At 40.3% G+C, this 14,473-nt stretch overlaps 1 long non-coding RNA gene across 1 annotated transcript; it reads left to right on the forward strand.

Annotated features, from left to right (window-relative positions):
• Positions 1–114: 114 nt before the first annotated feature.
• LOC144267789 (uncharacterized) lies at positions 115–14,078 on the forward strand. Its single transcript, XR_013346663.1, has 2 exons — positions 115–238; positions 12,653–14,078. It is a non-coding gene; the product is annotated as an uncharacterized LOC144267789 (long non-coding RNA).
• Positions 14,079–14,473: the final 395 nt, after the last annotated feature.

The raw sequence follows: 14,473 nt of genomic DNA on the forward strand, positions 1-14,473 counted from the left end.
TTTCACTGTGGCTCCTTGCACTTGATTGCTGTCATCTTAGAACACTCAGATTGCTTTTGAAATGTAACACTTCTTTTAAAAAAAAGAATAGAGCCTTTTCCCCCTCTTTCCCAGAAAATTGTTTACAAAAGAAATGTCATGATTTGAAGAAACGCATCTGAACTGTCTTATTCAAGGATTTTCTTGTTTCATCCATGAAAAAAGATCTGTTGGAGCAGTCTCTTCCACTTGAACGAAGGTAAGCACATTGTCCATACCAGTGTAATCATTAAAATATTAACAGAAGCATGTCTGTGGGGCTTGTGCCCAGGCAGCAAAATAAAAGACAGATTTCTAAAATCTGTTTTCATCTTGGTGTGCCAAGAGTTAAGATACAAATCCTTTTGCATCAAGATAATAGACTGTTAAGAACTCTGTTAATGGGAAAAATGAGTTAAACAGAAAAAGCAAACTCTGGCTAAGATTGTGAGTGCTAATGTTAATTTAAAAACCCAAATCATTGCAAAGTAGACCAAATAGAAAAGTATTAGTAAACTGCTTCTTCTTTTGAATAGATGATGTGCTGTGATCATTGTCACCTTTGACTTTAAAAGTACTTCACAAAAGGCAGTAAAGGCTCTCCCGTTGCTGCCACTCAAGGCAATGACGAAAATCCCATTCCTTTCAATTTTCAATAGGTGATCAGGCCCCAAATGAGCCTTGAGGCTGCAGAATAGAAATTTACTTAGCTGCAGTACATTCTCTGTGTCTTGCATTATTGATACACTTAGTTTTCTTCATAACTATCATATCAAAAGGTAGTTACTTAAAAACTGATCTGTTCCATTTATTTACACATTGTCATTTTATACAGTTGATCCCCAGAAGTATAGCAATTTTATTTTTTCTGATACAGTTAACCAGTGTCATAGCCTCAATTCAGCTGAGCATGGATGCACGTGAGTCCCTGTGTTCAGAAGTGCTGTATGCCTTATGAAAATGTTTACATGCCCTTTTTCCCCCCCATTCAAATAACTGGAAAACAGCTTTTAAAATTCTTATAGAGCTTCAGCTTAGTGAGGGCTGGTGGCTTTGATATCTTTAAGGGGGGAAGTGTTCTAGAATGGAGGCCTATGGTACATTCATGCTACGTGATTTCCCACTAAACTTTTAACACGGTATGTGATGAAGCTCCAAATAACTATTGTGACAAAGTTCCTCCTCTACCTTGGTGGGTCTTGCGCTTATTGGCGGATTTGCTCACCTTGGAGCTTCACAGCAGCCCTCAGTTTGGCCATTTTCATGAACCCACGGTCCAGGTCAACTCCTCCTGTGTCTGACCAGGAGTTGGGAGGTTTGGGGGGAACCCGGGCCCACCTTCTACTCCGGGTTCCAGCCCAGGGCCCTGTGGAATGCAGCTGTTTAGAGTGCCTCCTGGAACAGCTGTGCAACAGCTACAACTCCCTGGGCTACTTCCCCATGGCCTCCTCCCAACACCTTCTTTATATTCATCATAGGACCTTTCTTCTTGTGTCTGATGATGCTTGTATTCCTCAGTCCTCCAACAATATGCATTCTCACTCTCAGCTCCTAGTGCCTCTTGCTCCCAGCTCCTCACACACACACACCACAAACTGAAGTGAGCTCCTTTTTAAAACCCAGGTGCCCTGATTAGCCTGCCTTAATTGATTCTAGCAGCTTCTTGATTGGCTGCAGGTGTTCTAATCAGCCTGTCAGTCTTAATGGTCTCCAAAAGGTTCCTGATTGTTCTGGAACCTTCTCTGTTACCTTACCCAGGGAAAAGGGACCTACTTAACCTGGGGCTAATATATCTGCCTTCTATCACTCTCCTGTAGCCATCTGGCCTGACCCTGTCACATATCCCCCCCCTCTGCTCAACACTACGGGGTTGGGCAACTTGGGACGTCAGGCAGTGTACTCGTGACAAGCCATCTGCATTGTCATGGTGGCTTCCAGCCCGGTGTTGTGTGGTGAATTGGAAAGGTTGTAGGGACAGGAACCATCTGGTCACTCTTGCATTCTTCTCTTTATTTCGCTGCATCCACTGGAGGGGTGCATGGTCGGTCACAAGGGTAAACCGTCATCCCAGAAGGTAATAACGTAGCGTTTCCATGGCCCATTTCACAGCTAGGCACTCTTTTTCAACCACAGCATACTTCTGCTCTCTCGGGAGGAGTTTCCTGCTGAGGTAGAGGATTGGGTGTTCTTCATCTCCGACCATCTGCGATAGGACAGCTCCCAATCCTACTTCAGATGCATCTGTTTGTAAAATGAATTCTTTGTTGAAGTCTGGGGCTATAAGCACGGGGTTATTGCAGAGGGCTGTCCATAGATCCATGAATGCTTTCTCTGAGGCATCTGTCCACTGGACCCTGGGCTTTTATCAGGTCTGTCAGGGGACTCGCTCTGGTAGCAAAATGGGGAATAAATTGTTGGTAGTACCCCACCACACCCAGGAATGCCCGGACTTGCTTTTTTCCGATTCGGCCAGGGCCAATTTTGGATAGCCTCTAGTTTTAGTTGGGGCTTGACCATGCCCCTTCCTACAATGTAGCCAAGGTATTTAGCCTCAGTTAGCCCTATAGCATGGTTGGCTGTGAGGCCAGCCCATCTTCGTGTGTCCAGAACCGCTTCCACCTTTTCTAAGTGGGTTTCCTAGTTGGGGCTGTGAATAATCACATCATCCAGTTATGCCGCTGCATAGGAGCTTGTCCATAAGATGCTGGAAGGTGGCAGGTGCCCCATGCAGTCCAAAAGGAAGAACAGTATATTGAAACAGACCCTCTGGTGTAGAGAATGCCATCTTTTCTTTTGCATCTTTGGCAAGTGGAATCTGCCAGTATCCCTTTGTTAAATCAAGAGTGGTCAAAAATCGGGCATTGCCCAGGCAATCAACTAACTCATCAATATGGGGTATGCATTGAATTTAGATATCTCATTCAGCCGGTGAAAGTCATTACAAAACCTCGTGGTGCCATTGGGTTTGGGCACAAACACAACTGGGCTTGACCACTGACTGTGGGACTCTTCGATGACTCCCAGCTCCAACATCCTTTTTACCTCTGCCTTGATCTCCTCCCTTTTTGCCGCTGGGGCCCGATAGGGCCTTAAAGTTAGCTTTGCCCCAGGGTCTGTGATAATGTAGTGATATGCTTTGGTGGTCCAACCTGGTTTGGTTGAAAACACGTCCTGGTATTGGTTGATCATCTCAGTTACCTCCTTCTTCTGGTTTGATGTCAGATCAGGAGATATCCTGATCTGCTCCTGGATCAAGGTCTCTTGGGCCACTACACACGCCTCTCGTTGGTGCCAAGGCTGTAAGGGGTTAATGTGATAAATTTGTTCTTGTTTCCGGCGTCCTGGCTGCCACACCTTGTAGGTTACTTCCCTCACGGGTTCAACCACCTCATAGGGCCCCTGCCATTGGGCCAAAAGCTTGCTCTCTGCTGGGGTACCAACACCATCACCCGATCCCCTGGGTGGAACTGCCTGGTGATTGTAATGGGTTCACTGGGCCTCCTGCACCTTTTCCAAATGTTCCCGTACAATAGCTATCCATTCTCGCATCTGCAACACATGGTCAATTATATTTCTCCCTTCATTGGGTTCCTCTTCCCAGATTTCTTTTGCGATATCTAGTATACACGAGGGTGGCGTCCGTATAATAATTCAAAGGAGGAAACCCAGTTGAGGCCTGATGTACCTCCCGGATTGCAAACATAAGGTAGGGTAGTAGGGTGTCCCAATCCTTCCCGTCCCGACTTACCACTTTCCTTATCGTTGCCTTGAGGGTTTGGTTAAACCTTTCTACCAGCCCCGTAGTCTGCAGATGATAGACTGAAGTTCTCAGGGTATGTATATGGAGCAGCGTACAGAGGTCCTTCACTAGCTTTGACATAAATGGGGTACCTTGGTCTGTTAATATCTCCTTTGGTAGCTCCACTCAGGCAAAGATCCCCACCAACTCTTTAGCTATCGTTTTAGAGGCTGTGTTCCGCAGGGGGACAGCTTCTGGGTTGCTAGTAGCATAATCCAGAATGACAAGTATATATTGGTGGCCCTGGGCTGTCTTCTCCAGGGGTCCCAGTAGGTCCATGGCTATTCGCTCGAAGGGGACCTCTATGATGGGAAGGGGTACTAAAGGTGCTCTGATTAGCCTGCCTTAATTGATTCTAGCAACTTCTTGATTGGCTGCAGGTGTTCTAATCAGCCTGTCAGTCTTAATTGTCTCCAGAAGGTTCCTGATTGTTCTGGAACCTTCCCCGTTACCTTACCCAGGAAAAAGGGACCTACTTAACCTAGGGCTAATATATCTGCCTTCTATCACTCTCCTGTAGCCATCTGGCCTGACCCTGTCACACTATGTGAACAGCTGTATCTGGTGTGCCACATGTCTGAGTCTTGTGTGAAAGTACAAATACTTTAAAGTTCTGTTAATGGTTCTGGGGAGAATTTTCAAAAGCACCCAAGTGTCTTAGATAACTGAAAGTCAATGGGCTGTGTGCTTCTTAATCAAATCGGCACTTTCACAAATCCAACCCTGAGATTTTAAACACGCACAAGTCTGGAAATCCAAAGTTCATGGCTCCTTCAACAACCATCTCTTTCCCCTCCTTGTGCATATGTCAAGTCAGACAGAGCTGCATCTGCTTACTCAGGCCTGAATTTGACCCCTTGTATTTTCATATTGTGTAATGTTAATGTTAATACCATGTGTCTTGTAACAGGACTAGGACCTGATCATGCAATGGGTTCTTTGCAAATGCAGGGGTGTGCCCACTCAAAGCCCATTGTAGTATCAGGGCCATAATTCAGTTTTGAATGTCATTAGAAATGGTGTCAATTATTGTTACTTAGATTAATATCAGTGTGTTAATATTTCTGTTAGAATAAAAAGCACTCTCTAAAATATACATTTGGAAAATATGTGATTTGAGAATCATTTAAAAAGACACATTTGTCGTAATCTACTAAAAATTCTGTGCTATTTTTAAAAATTATAGCTTAGAGCTGATTAATATAAAGACTAGTCTAGCATAGACCTTAAACTTTAGTTCCTGAATCAGTGAGACACATCTATTAAAATATAGGAATATCCTAACATAGCACTTAGCCTCCTGTAAAGAAACCTCTTCAAGTGGATTAAATACTGTTTTGATTTTTATTTCCTCCTAAAAATACTGATGAGATCTGCATGAATACTGGTAGGAACATTTTTTTTTTTTAATTCTCAAATTAATTGACTAAACTGTTTTGTGAATCTGCTTAAGAATTATTCAATCGGCTTGTTAAGCTAGGCAAATAACAGAAGAATATTAGTTAGGCAATTTGTTCAAAAAATTCTCAAGTTGAAATATTTATTAACATTAATTTAATCAGACCTGATACTGACACAGAGATGCAGCTTGCCTTAACTCTGAGTAAGAACTTTCTTCTAGTCCAGCTATATCCCCAAATCCCTTCAGATACAGTATTTGCAAACTTGATCAGGAGTAACACGTTTTTCTCATGACCTGTTGTATAGTTTCCCTCCTGAATGGGCTGTTGTGCTAGAACATCTGCAAATAACTCTGGCTTCAGCATAAAGGGCCCTGTTTTGCCCTTATGCCCCTGTGCATTTCACACTGGTACGTAATTTCAGTTTAGAAATGGTGCTACACGTCTCTCCCTTTCAAGTTACACCGAATGGTTCATTTTCTTCTTTATTCACTGAGGATTTAATTGCCCTGCAACATCAAAAGAAGAATATACCCCCAAATTACCATTCTCTCTCTTAGAATTTAGTTACTGTGTGTCTCAGGGAACTGGCCAAGATATGCTGGCAGTGGGGGTTGGGGGGGAAGAGGGGGGCATGGGGGGAAGCATGCATCCAAATAAGGGCTGTGAGAGGAGGGTGAAGAAACAGACTGGCACAAACAAGAGAGTGTTAAGTGTTCTCCTTTTTACTTTAGCTTCCATCTGTTGGCAGGAGACATTATTATGCCTCTCCCCATCTTATCTTGATATTTTTAGCTGTAGAAAAAGGCAAAGAAAGCCTTTCAGTGTTTGTGAGTGCTTCCCTTTCGAGCTTCATAAATGAAGGCTCTGATCCATTCTTTAATATTATTGCAGTGTTTTTGCAAGTTGTTGGATGCCCAGGCTGTTTAAAAAACAAAACAAAACACCACCACCCCCATGCTCTTTTCCCAAACTATGAGCTGGAACTACAGACTTTTGCCAGTTAGCAGCAAATATTTGAGGGGAAAAAATCAGGACAGCTCAAAACCTCTTTGACAAACAAGGCAATAGAAAGACTGGATTTCAGTTTGCGACAGACTTCCAGTCACAGAGTCTTAGAAGTGTAGGACTGGAAGAGACCTCAACAGGTCATCTAATCCAGACCCCTGCACTCAGACCATCCCTGACAGGTGTTTGTCTAAACTGTTCTTAAAAACCTTCGACGACGAAGATTCTACAACCTCCCTAGGGCAGTTTGTTCCAGTGCTTAACTACTCTGACAGTTAAGAATTTTTTCCTAATATCCAATTTAAGCCACCCTTGCTGCAATTTAAGCTGTTTACTTCTTGTCCTATTCTCAAGAGGTTAAGGAGAACAAGTTTTCCTCCTCCTCTTTGTAACAACCTTTTATGTACTTGAAAACTCTCTTCTCTTCTCCAGACTAAACAAACCCAATTCTTTCAAGCTTTCCTTATAGGTCATGTTTTATATGACTTTTGCTGCTCTCCTCTGGACTTTCTCCAATTTGTCCACATCTTTCCTGAAATATGGCACCAGAACTGGACACACTACTTCAATTGAGGCCTTATCAATGCGGAGTAGAGCGGAAGAACTACTTCTCATGTCTTGCTTACAGCACTCCTGCTGATACATCCCAGAATGATTGTGTTTTTTGCAACAGTATTACAGTGTTGATTCCTATTTAGCTTGTGATCCACTATAACCCCAGATCCATTCCTGCAGTACTTCTCCTTAGGCAGTCATTTCCCATTTTATACGTGTGCAACTAATTGTTCCTTCCTAAGTGCAGTACTTTGCATTTGTCCTTAGTGAATTTCATCCTGTTTACTTCAGACCATATCTCCATTTTGTCTAGATCATTTTCAATTTTAATCCTATCCTCCAAAGCACTTGCAACCCCTCCCAGCTTGGTATCGTCCACAAACTTTGTAAGTGTACTCTCTATGCCATTATCTAAATCATTTATGAAGATATTGAACAAAACCACACCCAGGACTGATCTTTGTGGGACCTCACTCGATATGCCCTTCCAGCTTGACTCTGAACCACTGATAGATAATCTCTGGGTTATGCACTAGCCTTATAGTAGTTCCATCTAGGCTACATTCCCCTAGTTTATAAGAAGGTCATGTGGGACAGCATCAAAAGCCTTACTAAAGTCAAGCTATACGCATCTACTGCTAACCCCTATCCACAAGGCTTGTTACCTTGTCAAAGAAAGTTGCTAGGTTAGTTTGACATGATTTGTTCTTGACAAATCCATGTTGACTGTTACTTATCACCTTATTATCTTCTAGGTGTTTGCAAATTGATTGCTTGATTACTTGCTCTATTATCTTTCCAGGTACTGAATTTAAGATGACTGGTCTGTAATTCCCCAGTTTGTCCTTATGCACTTAATGATAGATTGGCACTATATTTGCCCTCTTCCAGTCCTCTGGAATCTCTCCCATCTTCCATTAGTTTTTGAAGATAGTCAGTAATGGCTCAGATATCTCCTCAGACGATGAAATCAGATCTCTTCTTCTCCAAATGTGAGGGACTCCTAAAATTTCACTGTGGGTAGAAATTCAGACTCTTTCCAGAGATTTATTTTTTCAAGGGGACACCTGTACATTGTTCAATTCTCTTTGGAAGATGCTAACCACTTCAGGATGATGGGCTTCCCAATTGTTTTCCATGCTGCAGACTGGTATTCTTGGGAACATGTACATTTCCTACCGTCTTCAGTCTTTCCATAAGCCAGGTGCATCTTGAATTGTGCCCCACTGGAAGCTGACCCGACCAAATTATTCAAAATGATTCACGTTCGCCATTGCAAGGAAGTAGAGGAGCTTGCCGTAGTGGAAGTCACTGTCTCAGAGGCAAAGCAAAAGATTTCTATGAGAAATCTGTATCTCTCCTTATGGATCAAAACTAGTACCCTTGAGAGTTTATTTTGCCCATATATAAAATTACTGGAAGTAACAAGTTATGTATCCATTGCCTGGTCTCATATCCTTCAAACACTTATGCATGTGCATACCTTTAAGTATGTGAATATTATTACTGACTACATGAGTGCTTAAGTGTTTTGTTGAATCAGGCCCTTGTCCTTCTCCTCCTCCTCGCTCCCTCCTTTTTTGTATCTTGCATCCCTTTCCCCAACTTTTCATTTGTTTTTGTCATTTTAGATTGCCAGCTTTTTGGGGCCCTGATCCTGATTGAAGCCTGTAGGCATTTCTGTGGTTTTAGTAGTAGTAAAAGAATAAATAAAGGTATTCCCTTCCTGTTTTGCTACTCTTTTTTTTTCTTTTCTGTCAGAAACACTGGTGCAAAATGCTAACTGATTCATGCACTGGTTGGCAAGCTCTCCCTAGATCTGCTTAAATAGAATGCCTTCAAAGGAAACCAGAAGACTTCAATAGATTTGGAGAGCATAATTATAGATGCCTTTAAAATAGATGAAGTGATTGAAAAAAATTACTTTTTACCCCCAAAATTGGGGGTTTTTTTGGGGAGGGGCCCAGAATTATATTTATACTTGTAGCAAGTGGTTCACATCTTATTCTCCTCAATTCAGGATAACACTTTTTTTTAATAAGAGTCAAGTGATCCCTTTCTGAGTTTGAACCACATTTCTTTATGTATAAAATATCCTTATCACTCTGCAAGCTGACACACTGGTCCTGCAAATGCTTCCGTGTGTGCATAACATTAAGCACATGAGTAGTTCTCTTAAATCGGTGGGATTATTCATGCTTAAAGTTAAGCACATGCTCAAGTGTTGGTAGGAGCAGGATCTACAATGAATTACCAGGAGCATGTGCATGTTGTAGTTTTTAAATAGTTTATTTCAAAATAAAATATTTTACAAGGGAAAAGATAGTGAAAGATAAATGTTGTTTTCAAGTATGTCCAGGGCACATGCAAACATAAGGAGACAGTACTTCAATGAGGACTGTTTAAGCACCTGGAAGAAATGCAATTTGTCAAAGAATTATGATCGTCTAGTCCAGACAAGACTAGCGCCTGAACCAGAGTTTCCAAATCCTGACAAATCAACATGTGTTGAAACTTGGAAATATTTGTTAAATTTTTAAATAGGAATTTCTATTAAGTTTATCAAGGAAAAGTTATTCAGATTACCACTGAGATTTGTAACTTGTAATTTGAATTTGTAATTTGTAATTTGAAGTGAGGTGGTAAGCAGAGACCTCACTTCATTAGACTCTGCATGAGCAGGCAAGAGGAGCTAGAGATCATATCCATAAATAAGATAATCAAAGTAAGCCATAAATCACCTTTTAGGTTTTTTTACACGTTTGTTCCTCTGCTCTTTTGAAAAATTTGAAGCCACTCTTCTCCCCTTTCCATCCTCCACAAAAAGCAGAATGGAATGGTCTCTGGGAGTAGGCCATTTTGTCGCACAAGGCCATTCTGCATTGTGGTAAAGCTCTAATTAGCCGAACATTTTCACACAACATCTGTCCATTATCTTTAAAATATATAAGTAAATAAACACACACACACACATACGTGCACAAATAAAAAACCATACACACAGTTTTTATGGGTGTAATTAAATTGTCTTTTAGAAGTTATGGCACTTTTTCTTTTTAAAGCAATAAATTGCAAAGTTTTGAGCTGAGAACACTTAATGAAGTTGATCATGGTATTCCCTATTGTTGTTGGCTTCTTTTAAAGTACAGTGCCCAGTTTCATTAAATGCTGCTCTCCCTCCACACTTCCCCTCCTGTTGCGTTGAATGTCAGACTTTCACTGTTAGCATAGGTTTTCATTATTAGGCTTTACACTTCCAGCATCTGGGAGCAGCATATATAGCATATGTGCACATAATTTATTTATATTTAGAGAAAGTGTGGTGTAGGTTGTACAATGTTAAATTCCCCTTAGGATGGCTGTTTCCTTAATGTGTTAGCACAATGTTTTCAAGAGTATTAGTATTTCCTGCAGTAAAGACTTGATTCACGGTTGTGTCATAACATGAATTCTCTTGATACCAGTGCAGTGATATTTTTAGTTTAAAATGAGGTTTCTTATGCTGTGCAACATGTTGCGGTCAAGGCACTCTTCCTTTTAAAACACCCCCCCCCTTTTTTTTTGGTTACATGTTTTCTGAATCTTGTATGCAATTTTTAATAAGGCAACTTTAAAAGACCCAGAACAAACTTTATAACTTAAAAATAATTAAATGGAGTAAGTATTGTCCCAGATCAGTTAACAGGTAGGTATTTGAGCATTTCTAGTTGAAGTCCAGCTCTTTTCTTACCTTTGAGGACAGCATTTCTGACTAATAGCTGCAAAGAGCTGTGTGTGTGAAAAAGGCACTGTTGGGTTTTTTTGTGTTTTTTTTTTTTTTTTTAGTTAACCCAGTCCCTCAGAATGTTTTGGAAATACGTGCTCCAGTCAGATCAAAGCAGCCAGGAATAGTAGTAGGCTTTTTCCTTACCTGAAAGCAGGCCTTGTTAATAGTTGTATTCATCTGAGTTAAAATTAAGTTTCTGTGGTGTTGACCTAAAGCCAGCTTTTCCCACAGGACTATTTATTTAAAAAAAAAAATCTAAAATAGTAATGTGCATATGGCATATGCAGTAAACTTGAGACAGTCAGGATCTCCATTTGGACTAAAGCTTTCTTTGTATTTCTTCGGTACTTGGAGCCCTAAAGGAAAAGTGTGGCAGTAAGCTGACTTCCCTTTCCAACACATGGAATACGCAGAATTTTTAACTTGTTTGGGAGTAAAGCATTTCAGAGGGCTTTGTACTTGGAGGCAAATAATAAAATTCTGACTTGAATTGCTAGTATTATAGTCTATTACAGTTTAGGGATAAGTTAACTTGTAGCTTAATTTGCTGTTGGTACCAAAACCTGTGGGCCCCCACCAGAATTCCTATTGTGAACCTAGTTTTGAAAAGAATAGGACTGAGATGGCTGTTACTAATCCTTTTGTAAGAAAACTGAATAAGGTTTATGATGTGACCATGACTTAGAGTTGTATAACTCATCAGTAGAGCAAGTAGACTAGCATTTGTACGTTATGGCTTGCTTAGTTTAGTTCATTTAGTACTCCGGTAAGGTACCTGGTGAACTGAAGCCTTTTATCTATCCACAGAAATGCTATAACATGGCAGCGGATTTCCTGCCAATGGTCACAATAGCTGTTGGAATTCCCTCCAAAACATCCATTGCCTGCCTTCCCTTACACCCCTGTAGAACGAACCATGGTTCTGCCCCCACCAAAGTCCTGAGGTTCTCAGAGAATGGGAGTATGGGAGCTGTCTTTAGGACACAAAAGCCTAGCCAGTATAGTATGATGGAACATTTTTTCCTACAGCCTGGTAAAGTGTGCTTTGTATATAAATGACTCTCATGGACTCTGTCAGGCGTATCTGAACCCAGAAGGCAGTGTGACTAGTGGATGATGCAATGGACTGGGGTTCAGGAGACCTAGGTGCTATTTCCAGCTCTGCCACTAGTCTGTGCGCAATTTTCGGCAAGTCACTTCATGTTTTCCCTGTCTGTAAAATGAGGATAAGACACTGACCTCCTTTGTAAAGAGTATTGGGATCTATAGATGAAAAGTGCTCTCTGAGAGCTAGGTGGTATTATTTATTATTATAATGATATTATATATGTGACTATTTCAAAGGAAATTTTTAAAAAAAAAAAATTCAGATGCCTCCCATATTCAATCTCTTCAGGCTATCTAACTCTTAATAGTTTTTTTTTTCTTATTAACAACCCCAGAAGGCATTGCTGCATCAGTAATCAATAAACCAGCTACTAAGAAAAACGTTCACATATACCTTCCGAACCATGATCCACCGGGGGGGCGGTGGGGGGGGTGGGGGAGAAAAGAAGGAACAAAAAAGAGATTAGAGCTTAATAACTAGCATTTATTTCCTGTCAGTATCTTTGTCTCATCCCTTGAGGAGAGTCCTAGGCTTTCTTGTGCAAAGTCCGACCAAGGTGGACTCTTAAAAACTGTCGTAAATAACTGAAGTGCAATTGCACTCTTTTTGACACCTCCTAAGCGCCCCTGGTTCATTTGCAACAAGGTATAGCTTAAAAAAACAAATTCCATATATTCAAGTCTGTATCATTGTAGAGTAATTCATAAAGATCAGTCACCTAGAAAAATTCACATGTCAAAGAAAAAACTTCAAATAGAAGCTATGTCACTGCCACATACGAAATGAATGCTTGATTCTTTAATATCAAGGGAAATTTACAAATTATATTTTGGCTTGGCAAGACAGTAAAATTAAATATAATAGCTAAAAGGTCTTTCAATAAACAGTCTACATCACTGGTTATAATTGCAATGATTCCTGTCTTTTGTTACCGACTGAGTCAATAGCACAGAAGGAATAACTTTTCCTTTCCTTTCTCTTCTCTTTATTTTTTCCAGTAAATGCTGACATATATCTAAATCAGAGGAAAGCCTGGAATAAGTGAGAAATACAGCTTTTATGTTCCTGTACTGGATGATTAATTTATTTTTTCACAAGCTAAGAGAAGAATATTTTATGGACTTTTTACTCAGCCACCGCCAGTCTTTGTTTACTTAAAAGTTTGAGATCTTCAGGGAAAAACAGCTTCATAAATTTAGGGCAATTCTATAAAAACCTACAAAAATAGGCATAATAATAGTAATAAAATGTTAAGGTGAAAAAGCAGAGAGGAAAGAGTGTGGAGAGTCCCCAAAGAGTTATGTAATTCCAGGAAGATTTTCCTACCTGGCTGACTCAAAGTTTGACAGGTTCAATGGGCTTGAGTGTGAGAGATGATGGACATGTCTAACTCTCTCTTGTTGACTTTAACTGAAGTCATGGGTGTGCAGCCCCTCTTGGCAGCAGGCACATATACTTTACTTTAATACTTCTCTCTTTTTTAACTAGAGAATTAGCCAGCTTCGGGTGTGGCAAAATCTGCTGGAATTCTTAATACATCTGGATAGGCAGAAAATGATATAATTTATATTTTATTTATTTATTTTTGTATGGTACAACAGCTAAACCAACACTTCTGCCCACTGACTTCCTTCTGAGTGCCAGACTGAGCAGGAAAGAATAGTATCAAGTTGGAAAAACAAATTTATTTGACATTTTAGGTGTGCAGAAGGACCTGTTTCTGTTTGTGTTATGCACATACCTTTTAGTGAGCACTTTGAAAATTTCCCCTCAGCTTGTTTGCATTGGCATGCACCACTCTAGGCAATGGAGCATTTGCCATGAGGTTTGTGTTTCTTACACAACTTGAGGATCGGGGAAGAAGATGAAGAGGTTATAAAGTTCTGTTATTAGGCTTGGGTTTAGCATCCAGAAGTTCAAATCTTTTAGTCTGTTTTGCTTGCTTGCTTTATAAGCAAACCCATAGGGAAAGCTCTATCTGTCAGTTTATTGGGTGAATGTTAAATTTTAATATTGTGTACAGTATTATAAATAGAGAGCCTTAGCTGTGCTGAGTTCACATGGCAGGTATCCTTTTCCCGTCTATTGCTGGAGTCCTTCAGAATGCTGGCATTGTTAGCAGAGGCAAAAACGTCTCTCTTTTTCCTGCACAACCTTTTGCTTCTGCGTTGCCAGTAAAAATAAGAGAATGAAATGGCTTAAATTGCAGACCTCCCTCAAAATAACTTTGTGGTCATGCGTTGAGGGCAGAAATTGTTCATGCTCTTTTAGCATGTATGAGATAAAATGTTTCGCATGATTGTTCCTTTCCTGTCTTACTTTTGAAAGAGGGGTTCAGGTTTTCAAGTAATTTCCTATGAGCATGATTTTTCTTTGAGATATTGTGAGAAAGCTAATAAATGCATATTTTCATTGGAAATATAACTTGAACTTTCTTTTTCCTGCACTGCAAAAATGCTACATTTTTAAGAGACCAAATTAGAATATTTTGAGGCCTGATTTTACTCCACCTTATCAATTCTTCACTGTTTTTGTTAAAGTTTATCTCAAGGAACAAATATATTTTGTCAACACAGGCTACTCAATCTTGGAGAATTTCCCTCCTTAGTTCCTCAATATTACCCTAGTATATTGTGGAATGAGGAAACCTTTGGAATGCTGATGCACTTCTCAACAAGCCCACTTATTGGGATTCTGAGATTAAAGTTCTTCTTTTCATCAAGATAAAACTCTGACCCCTCCACTTTCTTATAACTCAGCATCCTCTAGATGGGCCTTAGGCATAGCTCACGGGCTGGTATGTGGGGATGGCTTAATAA

The sequence above is a fragment of the Eretmochelys imbricata genome, chromosome 7 (assembly GCF_965152235.1).
Source record: "Eretmochelys imbricata isolate rEreImb1 chromosome 7, rEreImb1.hap1, whole genome shotgun sequence".
In the NCBI taxonomy this organism is placed as follows: domain Eukaryota; kingdom Metazoa; phylum Chordata; order Testudines; family Cheloniidae; genus Eretmochelys; species Eretmochelys imbricata.